The following is an 8132-nucleotide window of genomic DNA, read 5'->3' on the forward strand; positions in this document are numbered from 1 at the left end:
GATATGCAATCAGTACCACCGAGTTTGCTTGACCAACTCTCTATTTTGTTTATTATCAAAATCGGTCCCATTGAGTTTGTGTAATCGGTCAAACCGAGTTGAGGTTTTACCCTAACCCTAGCACATCGGTCCCACCGAGTTGATCATCTTGGTCCCATCGAAATTCCTAACGTTCACATTTTGAACTAAATCGGTCTGACCGAGTTTCATGATTCGGTCCCACCGAGTTTGGTAAATTGCATGTAAGGGTTAGATTTTGTGTGGATGCTATTTATACCCCTACACCCACTCTTCATTCGTGGAAAGAGAGCCATCAGAACATGCCTACACTTTCAGCATATATTTTCTAAGAGAGAACCACCTACTCATGTGTTGAGACCAAGATATTCCATTCCAACCACAAGAATCTCGATCTCTAGCCTTCCGCAAGTTGCTTTCTACTCAAACCATCTTTCCCCCAAATCCAAATCTGTGAGAGAGAGTTGAGTGTTGGGGAGACTATCATTTAAAGCACAAGAGCAAGGAGTTCATCATCGACACACCATCTATTACCTTTTGGAGAGTGGTGTCTCCTAGATTGGTTGGGTGTCACTTGAGAGCCTCCGTCAAGATTGTGGAGTTGAACCAATGAGTTTTTACGGGCAAGGAGATCGCCTACTTCATGAAGATCTACCATAGTGAGGCATGCCCTTCATGGGCGATGGCCATGGTGGGATAGACAAGGTTGCTTGTTCGTGGACCCTTCATGGATGGAGCCCTCCGTGGACTCGCGCAACCGTTACCCTTCGTGGGTTGAAGTCTCCATCAACGTAGATGTACGGTAGCACCACCTATCGGAACCATGCAAAAAATCTCCGTGTCTCCAATTGTGTTTGCATACTCCATCCCTTTACTTTCTTGCAACTTCATGCTTTACTTTCCACTGCTCATATACTCTTGTCATGCTTGCTTGAAATGTATCGTGAATGGTTAAACTTGTGCTAAAACTCCACCTTAACTTGAAGAAATTAAGAACTACTACTTTTATTTGTTGATGGTCTAATCACCCCTCCTTTTTAGACATCTCTTCTCGATCCTTTCAATATATGAACTTCGTTTTCGATGAACTCAAGCTTGTCATGAAGATGACCATAAGCTCTAAAACTCACAAAGAGAAACACCAAACAAGAACCAAGAAATATGATGCAAGGATACAATGGTTTGAGCTCTCTACGAACCATACGATCATGCTACTAACTTGATATCCCCCACTGATAGTACGACAATCGATCCTATAACCCGGTCTCCCAACTACCACCATGAGACCGGTAAAATAGAAAACTATCAAGGGAAAACATTTGCCTTGCACATAGTCCACTTGAGCTAGATGATGATGATCTTCACTCCCTCAAGTTGGACCACCTTTCTTGATTGCGTTGGCTTGATGAAGACTAGTAGATTGCTCCCCCATACTCCATTATGGGTGAGCCACTCTTCGGAACATCTTCACAAGTCCATTGTCACCAAACAAGGTTCAAGCATGATTTCTTCGTGATGTTACACTTGAACTTGCACACGGCAATCTTGATGACGATCACCATTTGATGTCATCCTCCATGGGTTGTATGAGATATTCCTCTTGACGCAAGCCCATGAAACATACCTAACCCCACAAAGAACTCTCACGTGGACCATGGGTTAGAACACAAAACGTAATGAACAATGCCTACCATACCATGGGAAACTTGATCCCTTTTGGTACATCTTCTACACTTTGCGTGTCGATCAACTTGATTCACACTTTAACTTAGTCTTGATCAATCTTGTATCATGTCATCTACATGATCATCTTTGGATAATTTCTTGAATAGTACCTTGGTTATCTCATAAACTCCTTGAAACCAACACATGAACTTCAAGAGATGCCTATGGCCAAATCCTTTAAATATAACTCAAGGCAACCATTAGTCCATAGAGATTGTCATTGTCAGGACCCTGATTCCAGGCCACATCGATCTAGCCGGTAACACATCATATCACTTTGCGGCCTCACGCACGGTATCCCACGGGTGTCGCCTTACCATGGCCCGGGACCGTTTGCGCCTTTTGGCTCACGTATATGATAGTGTCGCTAGCATCCATATGACAGAGAACCCGGGCCGACATGGCTAGTCATGAACCCAAAGCGGCACAGACCTATGGAGACAGGCATACATGAATCACATCGAGCATGTCGGTCATCAACAAGTGATTCCGGGCTGTAGCACTGGGCTAACAGGACTCCGGGGGAACCCGGGCTGTAGCAGGCTAGGCAGGACTCCGGATGTCACCGCGTGACATTTCCCCGAAGGGACAGACATAGGAACGAAGTGAAACACATGCCGGCCAGTCAAGTGTCCTGAGCAGTAGTGCTGGGCTAGCAGGACTCCGGTGAACCGGGCTGTAGCGGACTACTATGGCTCGAGGAACACTAGACTACATTTCCCCATAAGAAAGGCTGCCAAGGATAAACAACTAGATTGTCGGATCCCACTCATACCAAGCATTTCAATCATACACACAATATGCCCGATATGAGTACATACAACATGGCATCACAACAAAACTCTACAACTCAAGTACTTTATTTAAAGGCTCCAGAGAGCCATACATAACATGTTCATACAGATAGGGGTCACATGACCCGACACTCAAGTCATACAATCATACAAGCACAAGCGGAAGCAACTAGTCTGAGTACAGACACTAGAAAGAAAGAAGGCTTCTCGAAGCCTGTCTATCTACATAGGGCCCTCCATGGCCAGGATCACCACCTGGGTGGCTAGTCACTCGTCGACGTCAAGGTCTACGTAGAACCCATCGGAGGGGGCGGTGTTGTCGTCTGAAAACAGTAATTAAGCAAACATGAGTACAAAGGTACTCAGCAAGTCTTACAACAGAACCTACTATACATGCTCATTCTCAAGAAGGTGGTGGGGTTATTGCAGCAAGCCAGCTTTGACTCTTGGCTAAGCTATCCTACGGAACTCCACTAGTAAAATAGTTTTCGCACACGAGTCCACTACTCACCAACACAATACTCCACCGGGGATCCTCTCTCGTCATCCTACGAGAGGGCCATCCTCGGTACTCACACTTATCTTGAGTCTTTTAGTAGTAACCATTAACTTGTCTATGAACTGTATAGGCAACCAAGTAGTCCTTTACCGCGGACGCGGCTATTCGAATAGTTTTATACCCTGCAGGGGTGTACTTCGTCACACATGTTTCCACCACTTAGCGTCTGCACACGACATGTGCTCGGCAGACTTCAAGCGAAAACCGACGTGGGTGTAGACCACGACCTGACTAACCTCACAAGTCTCTAGTCCAGGTTTATCGCCTATTCAGGTTCCATCCGCAAGGAAATCCGGCCGGGGTGTCCTCAACGGCCCCAAACGATGTGTACAGGGTCCCGAGACGCCAAACGGGCGACTCGGCATACCCGGCCACGGTGTATCTACCGCATCATAGCCCACCCCTAGGGTCAGCGCTACGCACGGCCGCCAACACATAACCTACAAACACCAGAAACTAGTTGCAACTCCTGGACAGAGGCGAGAGGGGTCAGTAAGTCGAGCGGGGTCATATTTCAGGGCCCAATGTGTGGTAGTAGCTGAATCTTAAATCACGCATACAGATCTCAGTTCTTATGGACGGCCTCAATGAAACAACCCACCATGTACTCCTACATGGCCTCTCATCGATACCTTTACCAAAACATGTTCAACACATCCCTCACATTACCGACATAATCATATCACTCTAGCCCATCACCCAGATGAACCAGACCTGACACAACTCTAAGCATAGCAGGCATAGCAAGGTAGGAATCACATACATGGCTCAATCAACTCCTACACATGCTAGTGGGTTTCATCTAGTTACTGTGGCAATGACAGGTCATGCAGAGGATAAGGGTTCAACTACCGTAGCACACAGCAGTTTGAATCGCGTTGTCTTAATGCAGTAAACAAGAGCAGAAGCGAGAACATGGGTTTGTATCGGAATGATCAATGGGTTGCTTGCCTGTTGTAGAGGTAGTAGGGTACTGCCCTTCAGACGGATACTCGGGGTTATCCTCGGAGGCAGAACCTACCACGAAAATCACACCGAACATAATCAACACATGGCAATATGCAACAATATGATGCATGCTATGACATGGCAAGATGAAAGTGTCTTGACCTAATGCAAGCTAAAACAGAAGGGGATGAACTCATTTGAATCAAAGATTCAAATATTAGCTCACTAAACATGGCCTTATTAGTGCATTACCTTATTCTGCTTAAACAGCAAGGTTAACTTGTTTTGTCATGCATGAAACCATTACAGATGGATAGATTGAATTTTTCTGATCATTTTTCATATATAGATCTTTGCATTTTGGAGCTATGGTTGATTTTCTATGATTTTTAGAAGTTCTGACTATTTTCTGGAATTTCCTTTTAAAGAATAAATCCAGTAATTGAATTAATGCGTCAGCATGACATAGGTGTGACGTCAGCGGGTCAACTGGGTCGGCCAGGTCAAACCTGACTGGTGAGCCCTCTCTGTCAATGACACAACTGGTTAACATAATTAGATTAACACTAATTAGCTGTCAGTGGGGCCTGGGCCCACATGTCAGTGTCTAAACTAACTAGAATTAGTTAAAACTAATCTTAAACTGATTAGCAGGCCGGCCCCACCTGTCATAGACTCAGGGGGGGTCTACCTGGGCCCACACGAGGGTCAAATAGGGTCAACTCGCCGGCGGCTTGACGCCGGCGACGTCAGACGCGGCAGAGGGGCTCGGGTTTGCGTCTCCGGCGACCAAATCAACGGCGGAGAGCAGCTACGTGACACGGGGAGCGAGCCGCGTAGTTTGGTGGAGAAAGTGGAGCTCGGGGAGGCCGAGAACGATGCCGGCGACGACCTTGGCGGTCGCCGGAGTTCGGGCGAGGATGAAACCGAGGCTACGGGGCACGGTGAGGCGCGTGGAGTGGTGCGTTAGGCTCCTGGGAGTGCGTGGAGGACGAAGGCGTGCTCGATGGTGTTCCAACGTGGCTATGGCCACGATGGCGACGTGCGGTGGCGGCGGCGAGCTTCGGCTTCGATGGCAGAGGGGGTTAGAGGACGCGGACGAGCGCGGGGAGAGGGGGAAACGGTGGCGGAGCTCACAACGGTTGCAGGGGAAGCGATCGGCGAGCTCGGGGAAGGGCTGGAGCGAGGGGGGGGGCGAGGGGGATCTCCGGTGGCCGGAGTTGAGACGAGCTCGGTGCAGCGTCTCCAGGGCGAGCGAGCGCACGGGGCTCGGCCTACTTGATGCAGTCGACGACGGCGGAGCTTCCTGGCATGTCGGGGCAGCGAATGGACGGCGGTGGCTGCGGTGAAGCTTGTCGGCGGCGACGGCTGCGCTCGGCGGGAGGATGGGGAGAGAGCCAGAGAGGGAGAGAGGCCACGGGGAGAGTGGGAAGAAAGAGAGGGAGACGTGGGGGTCGGCGTGGCACTCGTGGACACCTCCAGGGCGTCGGCGGAAGCAGGAGGTGGCCGGCGTGTGGCCGCGGGCGCTGGCCACGCGCTCCTCGTCCTCCTGGCGAGAGGAGTGGGACGACTGGAAAGCGCCAGTCAACTGGGCCGAGCCAGGTGGGCTGGTGGGCTGCGCCTGGTAAGCTTCTCTCTCTCTCTCTTTTTCTGATTTGTTTTCTTTTTCTATTTTTCTGCAACTATTGGGCTTTATTAAAAATACCAGGGCATTACCATAAATCATAAAATTAATCATGGCCACTGCTTAGAATATATCCAACAGCAAACATTTTAGTTTATGATTATTTGAGCATTTAAAATATTTTATAGCATTTAAATGCCCAAATGCAAATACCATAAGGATTAATCCAATGACCTTTGATGTCCTAGAAAATGTGCACCATTTTTGTCAAAGGTTTTAACCCAAAACAAAAATGGTGGGCTTTTTAGAAGGGCATTTCAGGTTCATTGGAAAAGTTTTTTAGTAAACCCTAGTTGTTCCAGGGGGGTGCTGGGGGTTCTGTCATCCCCATTTCAAATTTAAAAGGAATTTAAACATGATGCACACTCTAATGCTTGAACTAACTAGGGTGTGACAACTCACCCCCACTCAAAAGAATCTCGTCCCGAGATTTAGGATCCTCCGGAAAGAAGGTGGGGTACTCGAGTCGAAGACGATCCTCCCTTTCCCAAGTGGCTTCTTTCTCGGAATGGTGTGACCATTGAACCTTGAGAAACTTGATATTATGACGTCGAGTGGTACGCTCGGCTTGATCAAGGATACGAACGGGATATTCCCGATATGAGAGGTTATCTTGTAGATCAAGCGTTTCGTGGTCCACTCCACGGATAGGATCCGCGAAGCAACGCCTGAGTTGAGAAACGTGGAAGACATCGTGAACTCTGGAAAGATGCGAAGGTAGTTCCAATTGGTAGGCAACTTCTCCTCGTTTGGCAAGAATGCGAAAGGGTCCGATGTAACGAGGAGCCAATTTGCCTTTGATACCGAAACGATGGGTTCCCTTTAACGGAGTAACCCGAAGGTAAGCCTTCTCGCCGACTTCATAAGTCATAGGCTTATGTTTACGATCATATTGACTCTTTTGACGAGATTGGGCTGTTTTCAATTTCTCACGAATAACGCGAACCTGTTCTTCTGCTTCCTGAATCATATCCGGGCCAAAGAGTTGTCTTTCCCCGGTTTCTGACCAGTTAAGAGGCGTTCGACATTTTCGTCCATAGAGAACTTCGAAAGGAGCCTTGCCCAAGCTAGCTTGATAATTATTGTTGTAAGCAAACTCCGCGAATGGAAGGCATTTCTCCCAACCCATTCCGAACGAGATGACAGAGGCTCGGAGCATATCTTCCAGAATTTGATTGACTCGTTCTACTTGACTACTTGATTGAGGATGGAAGGCGGTGCTAAAAGAGAGACGAGTTCCCATAGCATTTTGGAAACTTTCCCAAAATCGAGAGGTGAAGAGACTCCCACGGTCTGAGTTAATTTCCAATGGAACACCATGAAGAGACACTATTCGGGAGATGTATAAATCAGCTAGCTGGCTAGCGGTGATACTCTCACGAACAGGTAGAAAGTGGGCTACTTTGGAAAGACGGTCGATCACAACGAAGATGGCATTATTCCCTCTCTTGGTCCTGGGAAACCCAGTGATGAAATCCATACTGATTTTATCCCATTTCCACTCAGGAATAGCCAAAGGTTGAAGGGTGCCAGCAGGCCGTTGATGCTCTGCTTTAACACGACGACAAACGTCGCAATTAGCAATGTATTGAGCGATTTCTCTTTCATCCTAGTCCACCAAAACCTCTGGCGTAGGTCTTGATACATTTTAGTACTACCGGGATGAATGGTGAGAGGGGATTCATGAGCTTCCTTAAGGATCAACTGGCGTAGATGTTGTTTCTTGGGAACCACCAAACGGTTCTCGAAGAAGACAGCACCCCGCTTATCCATGGAAAAACATTTAGCAACTCCGCTAGCAATGTTTTCCTTAATCCGGGATATGCCCTTATCACGCTTCTGGGCAGCTATGATTTGATCCATAAGGGTAGGTTTCGCCACCAGGGTGGATAGAAAACCTCGAGGAACAATGTGAAGATTAAGCTTACGAAATTCCTCATGGAGAAGTGGTTGACTTTGTTGTAACATCAGGTTGTTACAATAGGACTTACGACTTAGTGCATCAGCCATGACATTGGCTTTGCCCGGGGTGTAAGTTATTCCTAAGTCGTAATCCGAGATCAACTCGACCCAACGTCTTTGCCTGAGATTCAAATCTGGTTGGGTGAAGATATATTTCAAACTTTGGTGATCGGTGAAGATCTCGCAACGATTACCGAGGAGGTAATGTCGCCAAGTTTTAAGTGCATGGACTACAGCTGCAAGCTCTAGATCATGTGTGGGATAATTTTCCTCATGTGGGTGTAATTGCCGTGAAGCATAGGCAATTACCTGACGATCTTGCATGAGTATGCAACCTAGTCCTTGTCGCGAGGCGTCGCAATAGATAATAAAGTCCTTGGAGAAATCTGGTGGTACCAGTACGGGAGCAGATGTCAGGCGTCTTTTCAGTTCCTGAAAGCTG

The sequence above is a fragment of the Triticum aestivum genome, chromosome 5A, assembly GCF_018294505.1.
Source record: "Triticum aestivum cultivar Chinese Spring chromosome 5A, IWGSC CS RefSeq v2.1, whole genome shotgun sequence".
Taxonomy (NCBI): domain Eukaryota; kingdom Viridiplantae; phylum Streptophyta; class Magnoliopsida; order Poales; family Poaceae; genus Triticum; species Triticum aestivum.